The 16,635-nt window shown below is 48.2% G+C and overlaps 1 protein-coding gene across 2 annotated transcripts in view; it reads right to left on the bottom strand.

Annotated features, from left to right (window-relative positions):
- ESRRG (estrogen related receptor gamma) overlaps window positions 1-16,635 on the bottom strand; it is a 705,684-nt gene that overhangs the window by 520,506 nt on the left and 168,543 nt on the right. For both annotated transcript variants that reach the window (XM_083175157.1, XM_083175155.1), the window contains exon 3: window positions 1,889-1,944. The gene's annotated coding sequence lies outside the window, so the exon portion shown is untranslated. The remainder of the gene's footprint in view (window positions 1-1,888; window positions 1,945-16,635) is intronic.

Raw genomic sequence — 16,635 nt, 5'->3', positions numbered from 1 at the left:
GTTACCTACCCCTATAGGTGACATCAGATGGTACAGTGCTGTATAATGTTATCTACTTCAATAGATGGCATCACATGGTACAGTGATGTATAATGTCATCTACCTCTATAGGTGACATTAAACAATACAGTGCTGTATAATATTATCTACCTCTATAGGTGACCTCACATGGTACAGCGCTGTATAATGTTATCTACATATATAGCTGACATTGCACGGTACAGTACTGTATAATGTTATCTACCTCTATAGGTGACATCACATGGTACAGTACTGTATAATGTTATCTACCTTTATAGGTGACATTGCATGGTAAAGTGCTGTATAATGTTATCTACCTCTATAGATTACCTCACATGGTACAGTGCTGTATAATGTTATCTACCTCTATGGGTGACATTACATGGTACAGTACTGTATAATGTTATATACCCCTATAGGTGACATTGCACAGTAGAGTGCTGTATAATTTTATCTACTTCAATAGATGGCATCACATGGTACAGTGATGTATAATGTTATCTACCTCTATAGGTGACATCTCATGGTACAGTATTGTATAATTTTATCTACCCCTATAGATGACATTAAACAGTACAGTGCTGTATAATGTTATCTACCTCTATAGGTGACCTCACATGGTACAGTGCTGTATAATGTTATCTACATCTATAGCTGACATTGCACGGTACAGTACTGTATAATGTTATCTACCTCTATAGGTGACCTCACATGGTACAGTGCTGTATAATGTTATCTACCTCTATGGGTGACATTGCACGGTACAGTGCTGTATAATGTTATCTACCTTTATAGATGACCTCACATGGTACAGTACTGTATAATGTTAAATACCCCTATAGGTGACATTGCACGGTACAGTGCTGTATAATGTTATCTACCTTTATAGATGACATCACATGGTTTAGTACTGTATAATGTTATAAACCCCTTTAGGTGACATCACATGGTACAGTGCTATATAATGTTATCTAACGCTATAGGTGACATCACAAGGTACAGTGCTGTATAATGTTATAACTCTATGGGTGATATCACACAGTACAGTGCTGTATAATGTTATATACCTCTATAGGTGACATTGCACGGTACAGTGCTGTATAATGTTATCTACCTCTATAGATGACCTCACATGGTACAGTGCTGTATAATGTTATCTACCTCTACAGGTGACATTACATGGTACAGTACTGTATAATGTTATATACCTCTATAGGTGACATTGCACGGTACAGTGCTGTATAATGTTATCTAACTCTATAGGTGACATCACACAGTACAGTGCTGTATAATGTTATATACCTCTATAGGTGACATTGCACGGTACAGTGCTGTATAATGTTATCTACCTCTATAGATGACCTCACATGGTACAGTGCTGTATAATGTTATCTACCTCTATACAAAATGTAAATAATATTTTTGATCAATAAAATGAAAAAAAAAAAAACAACAATGATACTGTGAGCACCAAGGTCTCCAAACGTCACTGATCGAGGTTCAGTATCTGCCAGTCGCAATAAAAGAGACGGGACTACTGTAAATCCCATCTGAACTGACTGCTATACGCTCCGACCTGTTCCACTCGCACTTTATTTTAGGTTTCTATAACTAAGAGAAATTCCATAAATGTTTACAATGTAACAGCTGATGCATTAAAATCAGTTTAAGGAGAATTGGCGACATTCAGCGTATTCACTAAGAACGAGGACATCGCTGATGCACAAGGTGCATTGTGTTATTACTCACAGGATTCCCTACATATCTAGCCCACAGAATGTCTGCATGCGCTGTGTGTAGGTGATGGACACCACTGATCCGCATTATCAGACAACATGGAAGACAGATAAGATGTGATGTCACTCACCGGGCAGCGAGGCCGGGAACCGCGAGCTTCACAGTAATGCGGACTCCAATCAATGTCTATACAATACAGGAAACAACAGTTATTAGCTGGCAAATACACATAAACCCATTCATTGTAACTTAGTATCAAGACAATTCAACCTGGAATAATAATAATAATAATAATATAGATCATTAATGGACTATGGGCTGGATTCAGTTTGTATCATATATGCTAAGCTGATCACAGCAGCTGCCTGCACACCACCTCCTGCCTGCACACCACCCCCTGCCTGCACACCACCCCCTACCTGCACACCACCTCCTGCCTGCACATCACCTCCTGCCTCTATACCACCTCCTGCCTCTATACCACCTCCTGCCTCTATACCACCTCCTGCCTGCACACCACCTCCTGCCTGCACACCACCCCCTGCCTGCACACCACCCCCTACCTGCACACCACCGCCTGCCTGCACATCACCTCCTGCCTCTATACCACCTCCTGCCTCTATACCACCTCCTGCCTCTATACCACCTCCTGCCTGCACACCACCCCCTGCCTGCACATCACCTCCTGCCTCTATACCACCTCCTGCCTCTATACCACCCCCTGCCTGCACACCACCTCCTGCCTCTATACCACCCCCTGCCTGCACACCACCTCCTGCCTGCACACCACCTCCTGCCTGCACACCACCCCTGCCTGCATACCACCTCCTGCCTGCACACTGCCTCCTGCTTCTATACCACCTCCTGCCTGCACACCACCTCCTGCATCTATAGCGCCTCCTGCCTGCATACCACCTCCTGCCTGCACACTGCCTCCTGCCTCTATACCACCTCCTGCCTGCACACCACCTCCTGCATCTATAGCGCCTCCTGCCTGCATACCACCTCCTGCCTGCAAACCACCTCCTGCATCTATACCACCCCCTGCCTGCATACCTCCTCCTGCCTGCATACCTCCTCCTGCCTGCATACCACCTCCTGCAAATAATTTACCAGTTGATTGGATATGATCTAAGAAGCTGCAACCTTGTAGCAAACCCCAGTGTTGTGTTGCGGTGGTGAGTAATGCAATTGATTACCCCACAAGTTATCACCTTTCTGTCCTGATTGGCTGATCTATACACATGTGACCAGCACTACCTCTGCAAATACAAAACTGAATAACTGAATTATCTTGCATTGGGGTTTGAGCTTTTTGACACATACTGATTCGTCCTTACGTGTTACTTAAGCAACAGGATGAATACTCCAAACACTTTGCGGTTTATTTACTACGAAGGGAGTTCTATGGAAGATGGGATGTTGCTATGGGCAACCAATCAGATTATATCTATTATCCTCTAGAAGGTGGAAAAAGGTTTACAAATGCAAAAAGTCGACATGGAAAAAGGTTGACACAAGAAAAGGTCGACATGAGTTTTTCACCTTTTTGGGTTTCAATGTCGACACCCCAATTAGTGTACCGCTACGCTGGCCAGGAAGGGAATCGATACCAAGCCGACCCCGGAACAGCAATCTGAGTAGATTCTGATACAGAGGACGCAGCTTTCGCTGCTTATGATGGAGGCTGCCAGAATGAGCGCACTCGCTGTCCGGGACGCCGCTTCTCTGGCCGCACTCCACAGATTCACAGATCCCATTGATTATCTCATTATTTTATCAATGACGGCTCCATGCGGCGTCTGTACCAGAGGCTCAGCCGCAGCTCCTGTGAGGAACAGGGCAATCTCCTCCACTGTGCCCCGTGCGACAGATGATATCGCTTCTCTCCTGTGAGTTCGAATTTAGGAGCCACTGAAGCTCGGCGACTGTATATTCTGGCTCAAATGAGCTGAAAATTGCATCAATTTGAATTTCAAAACTACGAGGGGAGGAAAAAGCAGCTTTACATCTGGCTGAGGAAGTGTAACTCCTTCCTGTCACCTCCCGGGAAACACGGGGGCGTCATACTGGGGGCACAACCGCCCGGCAGGTTTATATATACTGTATATATGTCATCATCCAGATGTCCATATAACCAACATAATCCCTCAATAAGAAACATACAGCAAATCCCAGATATGATGTCATCAAACTGCAAGTTAGCATCAGGCGCCAGTTCTATCTCCGCCATGGTTCTGAGCACTCAGAAACCCCCCACGAGTGCACCACTGACACAAGTTTGGGGTTTCTGCGCATGTCTTATTCTCCATCTACTAGGAATCAGCTCCTCTGCGCCATCTCGATGGTGGTGCTCAGAATCAGGGTCGCATTCACCCCACACTGAATTAGTGCAGTCAAATTAGCAATCTAAAATGATGCAAGCCATTGCTCTCAAGCTTTGTGGAACTACAAGTCCCAGTATACTTGATGCAATATAGCCAACTACAAGGAAATAGTCAGGAGTAATGAGTATGTGGTCAGGATGTAAATAATAATCGCCAGCCCATCAGAGGCACCATACCACCAGGAGTGGGCTGAAGAGCTTTCACCCTGCGCATCGCAATAAAACTTCAACTGTTATTGTTCCTCCTAATTATGAAAATTAGCATTTTGCATAATGAATATAGCAGAATTGATGGCGGTCAAATACTTGCACTGTGAATTGTGCTGTGATGACGGAGGGATGCGCCAGCGAAACGCGTTACATTTCTCTGCCAAATTTTGCAAAACAATTAAGAAAATTCTCTATTTTCAATTTGTGGTTCTGCCTTAAACCAATACTGCCAATGTATCATCAGGGGGCCGGCGTCTTTACCCCATATGTGACCCCATCCTCCTGGGGGCGCTGTGCAACAACAGGTGCTGGACTCATGCAGATCTCTCAGTACACATGTAGGCGTGGATCACATACAACACATAGTGCACAGGATATTGGGGTCTGACTAATAACTATCATACACCGTACGTCAGTAATAACCGCCCTGCAAATACCGGGGAGGGAGGATGACAGCACACAAGCCCCCGCTGCAGTCCAGAAAGAGGGGGAAGTACAGAGGAAAGTGATCATCTTATCTGAGACTATTTTCAGAATTTTGTTTGGGTTGCTCAGACAGGGACCCATCAATTATTTAGAAGAGGTAACAGGATGCTTCCTTTTCTGGGTAAATCTGCAGGCAGACCCCAGGAGAGAAGAGAACATGAATTAAGTAGCATTTATTAGTTGACTTGCAGAAAGCGGAATCAGCTGCCAGGGCTGCCCGAGGTGCTCGACATTGTCCCGCGCCCCTTACAACTGACAGGGATTCTTATTGGGGGACGAAATCCCAGCAAATTCATCATCTTGTTATTCTCCCTGTATCCAGCTGATGTAATGTCTTCATTTACATGACATCTGCAGCGCTGTTTGCGGAGTACGACGCTATACGGTGGCAGCAGAAACGGCATCGCTCGCTGTAACTTTATATCCCGCTACACAAGATTTTCTCCTTCACTTCTTACCTCTGCGTTTGATGGATCAGGAAGGGGGTACACTTACTAAGGTGAGCGATTAGATGAGTGAGCTGTTGCCCTTAGCAACCAATCAGATAATTATTTCTCACACTTCTAAAAACTCTCACCTTTGTAAATGTACCCCTAAGTATATATATATATATAAGCGGAGCTGGGCAATAGGATTGCAGGGAATGACAGGGCGCTGCGCAATTTCACCCAACAAGACCCTGCTGCTATCCCAGGGCCCAATTAGGGTGGGTGTAAAGTTGTGACATCACGTGTTATGTTGAGGAACACTGTAAGTATGAGGGGGAGGGGGGGGCACTTAGAATCTTCATATTTAACTTAACGATGATGAGTGGTGTATTTAAATATAATGAATAAATAAAATGCATGCCCCCAAGCACCGTAAGCACCCAGCACCCCCACAGCGTCCTGCAGTCTTATATAGATTTTTTTGTTTGATCTAAAAGAGATTGTAACTTTATTTAAAGAGCTGCATTAAAGCGTAGCTGTGTGCGCAGACACTAACAGTATGCATAAGACTGCAGCCTATCAGCACAAGGCTGACATGATGTTATACTATAGTAACTCTTGGCAACTATATTTGTTCAACTACAATACCAGCTACAGACAACAGGTGTCAGTGCACTATTATCAATAACGACTGTAACGTGAGGATCCGCTGCAGTACCAGCTACAGACAACAGGTGGCAGTGCACTATTATCAATAACGACTGTAACGTGAGGATCCGCTGCAGTACCAGCTACAGACAACAGGTGGCAGTGCACTATTATCAATAATGACTGTAACGTGAGGCTCCACTGCAGTACCAGCTACAGACAACAGGTGGCAGTGCACTATTATCAATAACGACTGTAACGTGAGGATCCGCTGCAGTACCAGCTACAGACAACAGGTGGCAGTGCACTATTATCAATAACGACTGTAACGTGAGGATCCGCTGCAGTACCAGCTACAGACAACAGGTGGCAGTGCACTATTATCAATAACGACTGTAACGTGAGGATCCGCTGCAGTACCAGCTAAAGACAACAGGTGGCAGTGCACTATCATCAATAACGACTGTAGCGTGAGGCTCCACTGCAGTACCAGCTACAGACAACAGGTGGCAATGCACTATTATCAATAATGGCTGTAACGTGAGGATCCGCTGCAGTACCAGCTACAGACAATGGGTGTCAGTGCACTATTATCAATAACGACTGTAACATGAGGATCCGCTGCAGTACCAGCTACAGACAACAGGTGGCAGTGCACTATTATCAATAACGACTGTAACGTGAGGATCCGCTGCAGTACCAGCTACAGACAACAGGTGTCAGTGCACTATTATCAATAACGACTGTAACGTGAGGATCCGCTGCAGTACCAGCTACAGACAACGGGTGTCAGTGCACTATTATCAATAACGACTGTAACGTGAGGATTCGCTGCAGTACCAGCTACAGACAACAGGTGGAAGTGCACTATTATCAATAACGACTGTAACGTGAGGATCCGCTGCAGTACCAGCTACAGACAACAGGTGGCAGTGCACTATTATCAATAACGACTGTAACGTGAGGATCCGCTGCAGTACCAGCTACAGACAATGGGTGTCAGTGCACTATTATCAATAACGACTGTAACGTGAGGATTCGCTGCAGTACCAGCTACAGACAACAGGTGGAAGTGCACTATTATCAATAACGACTGTAACGTGAGGATCCGCTGCAGTACCAGCTACAGACAACAGGTGGCAGTGCACTATTATCAATAACGACTGTAACGTGAGGATCCGCTGCAGTACCAGCTACAGACAACAGGTGGCAGTGCACTATTATCAATAACGACTGTAACGTGAGGATCCGCTGCAGTACCAGCTACAGACAACAGGTGGCAGTGCACTATTATCAATAACGACTGTAACGTGAGGATCCGCTGCAGTACCAGCTAAAGACAACAGGTGGCAGTGCACTATCATCAATAACGACTGTAGCGTGAGGCTCCACTGCAGTACCAGCTACAGACAACAGGTGGCAATGCACTATTATCAATAATGGCTGTAACGTGAGGATCCGCTGCAGTACCAGCTACAGACAATGGGTGTCAGTGCACTATTATCAATAACGACTGTAACATGAGGATCCGCTGCAGTACCAGCTACAGACAACAGGTGGCAGTGCACTATTATCAATAACGACTGTAACGTGAGGATCCGCTGCAGTACCAGCTACAGACAACAGGTGTCAGTGCACTATTATCAATAACGACTGTAACGTGAGGATCCGCTGCAGTACCAGCTACAGACAACGGGTGTCAGTGCACTATTATCAATAACGACTGTAACGTGAGGCTCCACTGCAGTACCAGCTACAGACAATGGGTGTCAGTGCACTATTATCAATAACGACTGTAACGTGAGGATCCGCTGCAGTACCAGCTACAGACAATGGGTGTCAGTGCACTATTATCAATAACGACTGTAACGTGAGGATCCGCTGCAGTACCAGCTACAGACAACGGGTGTCAGTGCACTATTATCAATAACGACTGTAACGTGAGGATCCGCTGCAGTACCAGCTACAGACAACAAGTGGCAGTGCACTATTATCAATAACGACTGTAACGTGAGGATCCGCTACAGTACCAGCTACAGACAACGGGTGTCAGTGCACTATTATCAATAACGACTGTAACGTGACGCTCCAATGCAGTACCAGCTACAGACAATGGGTGTCAGTGCACTATTATCAATAATGACTGTAACGTGAGGAAACGCTGCAGTACCAGCTACAGACAACAGGTGTCAGTGCACTATTATCAATAACAACTGTAACGTGAGGCTCCACTGCAGTACCAGCTACAGACGACAGGTGTCAGTGCACTATTATCAATAACGACTGTAACGTGAGGCTCCACTGCAGTACCAGCTACAGACAATGGGTGTCAGTGCACTATTATCAATAATGGCTGTAACGTGAGGATCCGCTGCAGTACCAGCTACAGACAACAGGTTGCAGTGCACTATTATCAATAACGACTGTAACGTGAGGATCCGCTGCAGTACCAGCTACAGACAACAGGTGGCAGTGCACTATTATCAATAACGACTGTAACGTGAGGATCCGCTACAGTACCAGCTACAGACAACGGGTGTCAGTGCACTATTATCAATAACGACTGTAACGTGAGGCTCCACTGCAGTACCAGCTACAGACAACGGGTGTCAGTGCACTATTATCAATAACGACTGTAACGTGAGGCTCCACTGCAGTACCAGCTACAGACAACGGGTGTCAGTGCACTATTATCAATAACGACTGTAACGTGAGGCTCCACTGCAGTACCAGCTACAGACAACGGGTGTCAGTGCACTATTATCAATAACGACTGTAACGTGAGGATCCGCTGCAGTACCAGCTACAGACAACAAGTGGCAGTGCACTATTATCAATAACGCCTGTAACGTGAGGATCCGCTACAGTACCAGCTACAGACAACGGGTGTCAGTGCACTATTATCAATAACGACTGTAACGTGACGCTCCAATGCAGTACCAGCTACAGACAATGGGTGTCAGTGCACTATTATCAATAATGACTGTAACGTGAGAAAACGCTGCAGTACCAGCTACAGACAACAGGTGTCAGTGCACTATTATCAATAACGACTGTAACGTGAGGCTCCACTGCAGTACCAGCTACAGACGACAGGTGTCAGTGCACTATTATCAATAACGACTGTAACGTGAGGCTCCACTGCAGTACCAGCTACAGACAATGGGTGTCAGTGCACTATTATCAATAACGACTGTAACGTGAGGCTCCACTGCAGTACCAGCTACAGACAACAGGTGGCAGTGCACTATTATCAATAACGACTGTACTGTTAGGATCAATACTAACTACTAATGAGTAGTGTTCCACCTGACCTCTGTAATGATTAGTGTTCCCCCCGACCTCGCTAATGAATAGTGTTCCCCCCCGACCTCGCTAATGAGTAGTGTTCCCCCTGACCTCTCAAACAAGTAGTGTCCCGCTTTTTATAAAAGAGGTCAGGAGGAACACTACTCATTACAGAGGTCAGGAGGGACACTACTCATTACAGAGGTCAGGAGGAACACTACTCATTACAGAGGTCAGGAGGAACACTACTCATTACAGAGGTCAGGGGGAAAACTTCTCATTACAGAGGTCAGGGGGAACACTACTCATTACAGAGGTCAGGGGGAACACTACTCATTACAGAGGTCAGGAGGAACACTACTCATTACAGAGGTCAGGGGGGAACACTACTCATTACAGAGGTCAGGGGGAACACTACTCATTACAGAGGTCAGGGGGAACACTACTCATTACAGAGGTCAGGTGGAACACTACTCATTACAGAGGTCAGGAGGAACACTACTCATTACAGAGGTCAGGAGGAACACTACTCATTACAGAGGTCAGGGGGAACATTACTCATTACAGAGGTCAGGAGGAACACTACTCATTACAGAGGTCAGGGGGCAACACTACTCATTACAGAGGTCAGGGGGAACACTACTCATTACAGAGGTCAGGGGGAACATTACTCATTACAGAGGTCAGGAGGAACACTACTCATTACAGAGGTCAGGGGGCAACACTACTCATTACAGAGGTCAGGGGGAACACTACTCATTACAGAGGTCAGGGGGAACACTACTCATTACAGAGGTCAGGGGGAACACTACTCATTGCTGAGGTCAGGGGGAACACTACTCATTAGAGAGGTCAGGGGGAACACTACTCATTACAGAGGTCAGGGGGAACACTACTCATTACAGAGGTCAGGGGGAAGACTACTCATTACAGAGGTCAGGGGGAACACTACTCATTAGAGAGGTCAGGGGGAACACTACTCATTACAGAGGTCAGGGGGAACACTACTCATTAGAGAGGTCAGGGGGAACACTACTCATTACAGAGGTCAGGGGAATACTACTCATTACAGAGGTCAGGGGGAACACTACTCATTACAGAGGTCAGGGGGAACACTACTCATTACAGAGGTCAGGTGGAACACTACTCATTACAGAGGTCAGGAGGAACACTACTCATTACAGAGGTCAGGAGGAACACTACTCATTACAGAGGTCAGGGGGAACATTACTCATTACAGAGGTCAGGAGGAACACTACTCATTGCTGAGGTCAGGGGGAACACTACTCATTAGAGAGGTCAGGGGGAACACTACTCATTACAGAGGTCAGGGGGAACACTACTCATTACAGAGGTCAGGGGGAACACTACTCATTACAGAGGTCAGGGGGAACACTACTCATTAGAGAGGTCAGGGGGAACACTACTCATTACAGAGGTCAGGGGGAACACTACTCATTAGAGAGGTCAGGGGGAACACTACTCATTACAGAGGTCAGGGGGAACACTACTCATTACAGAGGTCAGGGGAAACACTACTCATTAGAGAGGTCAGGGGGAACACTACTCATTACAGAGGTCAGGAGGAACACTACTCATTACAGAGGTCAGGGGGAACACTACTCATTACAGAGGTCAGGGGGAACACTACTCATTAGAGAGGTCAGGGGGAACACTACTCATTACAGAGGTCAGGAGGAACACTACTCATTACAGAGGTCAGGGGGAACACTACTCATTACTGAGGTCAGGGGGAACACTACTCATTACTGAGGTCAGGGGGAACACTTCTCATTACAGAGGTCAGGGGGAACACTACTCATTACAGAGGTCAGGGGGGACACTACTAATTACAGAGGTCAGGGGGAACACTACTCATTACAGAGGTCAGTAGGAACACTACTCATTACTGAGGTCAGGGTGAACACTACTCATTACAGAGGTCAGGGGGAACACTACTCATTACAGAGGTCAGGGGGGACACTACTTATTACAGAGGTCAGGGGGAACACTACTCATTACAGAGGTCAGGGGGAACACTACTCATTACAGAGGTCAGGGGGAACACTACTCATTACAGAGGTCAGGGGGAACACTACTCATTAAAGAGGTCAGGGGGAACACTACTCATTACTGAGGTCAGGGGGAACACTACTCATTACAGAGGTCAGGTGGAACACTACTCATTACAGAGGTCAGGGGGAACACTACTCATTGCTGAGGTCAGGGGGAACACTACTCATTAGAGAGGTCAGGGGGAACACTACTCATTACAGAGGTCAGGGGGAACACTACTCATTACAGAGGTCAGGGGGAACACTAGTATTAGTAGTAGTACGTTTATTTATAAGGCGCCGCAAAGTGTCCGCAGCGCCGTACATAGCAAACAAAAAAAACAAATTAAATGGTAACGTACAGGGTGTGTTGCTCATAACAGAGGTCGGGGGGACACTACTCATTAGAGAGGTCAGGGGAATACTACTCATTACTGAGGTCAGGGGGAACACTACTCATTGCTGAGGTCAGGGGGAACACTACTCATTACTGAGGTCAGGGGGAACACTACTCATTACTGAGGTCAGGGGGAACACTATTCATTATTGAGGTCAGGGGGAACACTACTCATTAGAGAGGTCAGGGGAAACACTACTCAGAGAGGTCAGGGGGAAAACTACTCATTACTGAGGTCAGGGGGGAACACTACTCATTACAGAGGTCAGGGGGAACACTACTCATATGGGCTCATGCACACATGGATGACTACACCTGTCTCACATTGGGGCTTGTGCACAGATGGATGATTACACCTGGCTCAGGTAACACATTGGGGCTCGTGCACAGCTGGATGACTACACCTGGCTCAGGTAACACATTGGGGCTTGTGCACAGCTGGATGACTACACCTGGCTCAGGTAACACATTGTGGCACATGTACAGCTGGACGATTACACCTGGCTCAGGTAACACATTGGGATTTGTGCAAAGCTGGATGATTACACCTGGATCAGGTAACACACTGGGGCTCGTGCACAGCTGGATGATTACACCTGGCTCAGGTAACACATTGGGGCTGTTGCACAGCTGGATGACACCTGGGGCACATGTACAGCTGGATAATTACACCTGGCTCAGGTAACACATTGGGGCTCATGCACAGCTGGATGATCACACTTGGCTCAGGTAACACATTGGGGCACATGCACAGCTGGATGATCACACCTGGCTCAGGTAACACATTGGGGCACATGCACAGCTGGATGATCACACCTGGCTCAGGTAACACATTGGGGCACATGTACAGCTGGATGACTACACCTGGCTCAGGTAACACATTGTGGCACATGTACAGCTGGACGATTACACCTGGCTCAGGTAACACATTGTGGCACATGTACAGCTGGACGATTACACCTGGCTCAGGTAACACATTGGGGCACATGTACAGCTGGATGATTACACCTGGCCCAGGTAACACATTGGGGCTCATGCACAGCTGGATGATCACACCTGGCTCAGGTAACACATTGGGGCACATGTACAGCTGGATGATTACACCTGGCCCAGGTAACACATTGGGGCTCATGCACAGCTGGATGATCACACCTGGCTCAGGTAACACATTGGGGCACATGTACAGCTGGATGATTACACCTGGCCCAGGTAACACATTGGGGCTCATGCACAGCTGGATGATCACACCTGGCTCAGGTAACACATTGGGGCACATGTACAGATGGGCGGATTCGGCTGCTGGATTAATGCCATTACAGAGAAAAGTCACTTGAGGCGAGAGGTTCATAGGAACGTTTGCTGTATTTTGGGCCAATGCAAATAACCTGCAATAATGAATGTAAACAGTAACATGTAGATGATCTACAGGTGATGTAGCTCCATACGGGATACACAGGAGGGTCAGTCAGGTGGGTGCGTTCTATGTGATCAGAGCTGTGGTCATTTATTTTGTCTGAACTTGTACCAGTCCTCCCACACAATGTGGGCAGTCGTGGGGCTATTAGGAGAGAGATCATTCCGCACTGGCATCTGGCTCGCTGGCAGTGACTTAGCACAGTGGTGTTGGCATATGTGGATCGGCCAAAGCATAGCAACACTTCTGCTGAGATGATGCATTATCTGACACCCCCTCCGCCACACATCCCGCACAGGTGCTGCAGGGGGACAGCTGGCGAGACGCATTCTACATCTTCTGTCCGATACTTGATTTATAAAGCACACAATGCGGGCACGCAGGCTGGGCAGCTGTACTGGGTCAGACAATGCCCTCAGCGCCCAGACTAAAGGGTGCTGGAATACTCCCACTCCTGTATGGCAAGGTACCACCACCTGGAGAGGCCACTGTCACACTATCCTCCTCCACATCGCTGGGCCTGCATGTGCTGGGACTTTATCTCTGTCTACTTTCTCTCTCCGAGGCGTAATAAATAAACCCCTGGGTAAGCAGACCCCTGCTTATTGTAGAATACAGAGTTCTGCCTAGCTCGGGCCTGTAATCCCTGGGAGCTAATGGGTATGAATGCAGAGTGCAGCTTTCCACTTGCTAAAAGAGAGTCAGGTTAACCTTATACTAGAGCCAGGTTGTCGATGCCCCTCCCTCTTATACTTAGCAGACACAGAGAGGTTGTTGATGCCCCTCCCTCTTATACTTAGCAGACACAGAGAGAGGTTGTCGATGCCCCTCCCTCTCATACTTAGCAGACACAAAGAGAGGTTGTCGATGCCCCTCCCTCTTATACTTAGCAGACACAGAGAGAGGTTGCCGATGCCCCTCCCTCTTATACTTAGCAGACAGAGCCAGGTTGTCGATGCCCCTCCCTCTTATACTTAGCAGACACAAAGAGAGGTTGTCGATGTCCCTCCCTCTTATACTTAGCAGACACAGAGAGGTTGTCATTGCCCCTCCCTCTTATACTGAGCAGACACAAAGAGAGGTTGTCGTTGCCCCTCCCTCTTATACTGAGCAGATGTCAATGGTCGTTGTCTGAGCAGGTGGACCCCCGGTTAGTGCAGCACGTACCCTCACACGTCACTTGCCAAGCTCTAGAGCAGTATGAGTATGAGAGAGCCCCAAGAAATAAAATAAAAAAACTCATGTTGACCTTTTCATGTGTCAAACATCGCCGACCTTGTCAATGTCGACCTAGTGCATGCCTAGCTTTTGTCAATGTAGTTCTTGTTGACCTTTTAATGTCGACCTATCTGCAGGATACCTGTTGACATTAACATTGCCGACATGTCGGCATGTGGAGAATCTTGGACCATCAGATACAGGGAAACTGGGAAAATCAGTGCTGCAATAACTGGGGGCTTCCATGGGAACCCCACTTATAACGCTAGGAACACACCCTGTACAGCGCGACCTGTATCTGCTCTGCCAAACCATGCAATACAGAGACCGCACCACTGCTGGAGATCAGTGGTGACAGTTGCCAATCCATGTAATACAGAGACCACCCCACTTCTGGAGATCAGATGCAACAACAGCCAGTCCATGCAATACAGAGACCGCACCACTGCTGGAGATCAGCTGTGACAGCGGCCAGTCCATAAAATACAGAGACCGCACCACTGCTGGAAATCAGCTGTGACAGCGGCCAGTCCATGCAATACAGAGACCACACCACTGCTGGAGATCAGCGGTGACAGCTGCCAGTCCATACAACACAGAGACCGCACCACTGCTGGAGATCAGCTGTGACAGCGGCCAGTCCATGCAACACAGAGACCGCACCACTGCTGGAGATCAGCTGTGACAGCTGCCAATCCATGCAATACAGAGACCACACCACTACTGGAGATCAGCGGTGACAGCTGCCAGTCCATGCAACACAGAGACTACACCACTGCTGGAGATCAGCTGTGACAGCGGCCAGTCCATGCAACACAGAGACCGCACCACTGCTGGAGATCAGCTGTGACAGCGGCCAGTCCATGCAACACAGAGACCGCACCACTGCCGGAGATCAGCTGTGACAGCGGCCAGTCCATGCAACACAGAGACCGCACCACTGCTGGAGATCAGCTGTGACAGCGGCCAGTCCATGCAACACAGAGATCGCACCACTGCTGGAGATCAGCTGTGACAGTGGCCAAACCATGTAATACAGAGACCACCCCACTGCTGGAGATCAGAGGTGACAGTGGCCAGTCCATGCAACACAGAGACCGCACCACTGCTGGAGATCAGCTGTGACAGCGGCCAGTCCATGCAACACAGAGACCGCACCACTGCTGGAGATCAGAGGTGACAGTGGCCAGTCCATGCAACACAGAGACCGCACCACTGCTGGAGATCAGCTGTGACAGCGGCCAGTCCATGCAACACAGAGACCGCACCACTGCTGGAGATCAGAGGTGACAGTGGCCAGTCCATGCAACACAGAGACCGCACCACTGCTGGAGATCAGCTGTGACAGCGGCCAGTCCATGCAACACAGAGACCGCACCACTGCCGGAGATCAGCTGTGACAGCGGCCAGTCCATGCAACACAGAGATCGCACCACTGCTGGAGATCAGCTGTGACAGCGGCCAATCCATGCAATACAGAGACCGCACCATTGCTGGAGATCAGTGGTGACAGCTTCCAATACATGCAATACAGAGACCACACCACTGCTGGAGATCAGAGGTGACAGCGGCCAGTCCATGCAACACAGAGACCGCACCACTGCTGGAGATCAGCTGTGACAGTGGCCAAACCATGCAATACAGAGACCACCCCACTGCTGGAGATCAGCTGTGACAGCGGCCAGTCCATGCAACACAGAGACCGCACGACTGCTGGAGATCAGCTGTGACAGCGGCCAGTCCATGCAACACAGAGACCGCACCACTGCTGGAGATCAGCTGTGACAGTGGCCAGTCCATGCAATACACAGACCGCACCACTGCTGGAGATCAGCTGTGACAGCGGCCAGTCCATGCAATACAGAGACCGCACCACTGCTGGAGATCAGCTGTGACAGCAGCCAGTCCATGCAACACAGAGACCGCACCACTGCTGATCAGCTGAGACAGTGGCCAGTCCATGCAATACACAGACCGCACCACTGCTGATCAGCTGAGACAGTGGCCAGTCCATGCAATACACAGACCGCACCACTGCTGGAGATCAGCTGTGACAGTGGCCAGTCCATGCAATACAGAGACCGCACCACTGCTGGAGATCAGTTGTGACAGCGGCCAGTCCATACAACACAGAGACCGCACCACTGCTGGAGATCAGCTGTGACAGTGGCCAGTCCATGCAATACAGAGACCACAACACTGCTGGAGATCAGCTGTGACAGTGGCCAGTCCATGCAATACAGAGACCACCCCACTTCTGGAGATCAGATGCAACAACAGGCAGTCCATGCAATACAGAGACCGCACCACTGCTGGAGATCAGCTGTGACAGCAGCCAGTCCATGCAA

The sequence above is a fragment of the Crinia signifera genome, chromosome 3 (genome assembly GCF_055691185.1).
Source record: "Crinia signifera chromosome 3, ASM5569118v1, whole genome shotgun sequence".
In the NCBI taxonomy this organism is placed as follows: Eukaryota; Metazoa; Chordata; class Amphibia; order Anura; family Myobatrachidae; genus Crinia; species Crinia signifera.
Note: the sequence above shows the minus strand (reverse complement) of the source record. Positions and strands in the feature narration are given on the sequence as shown.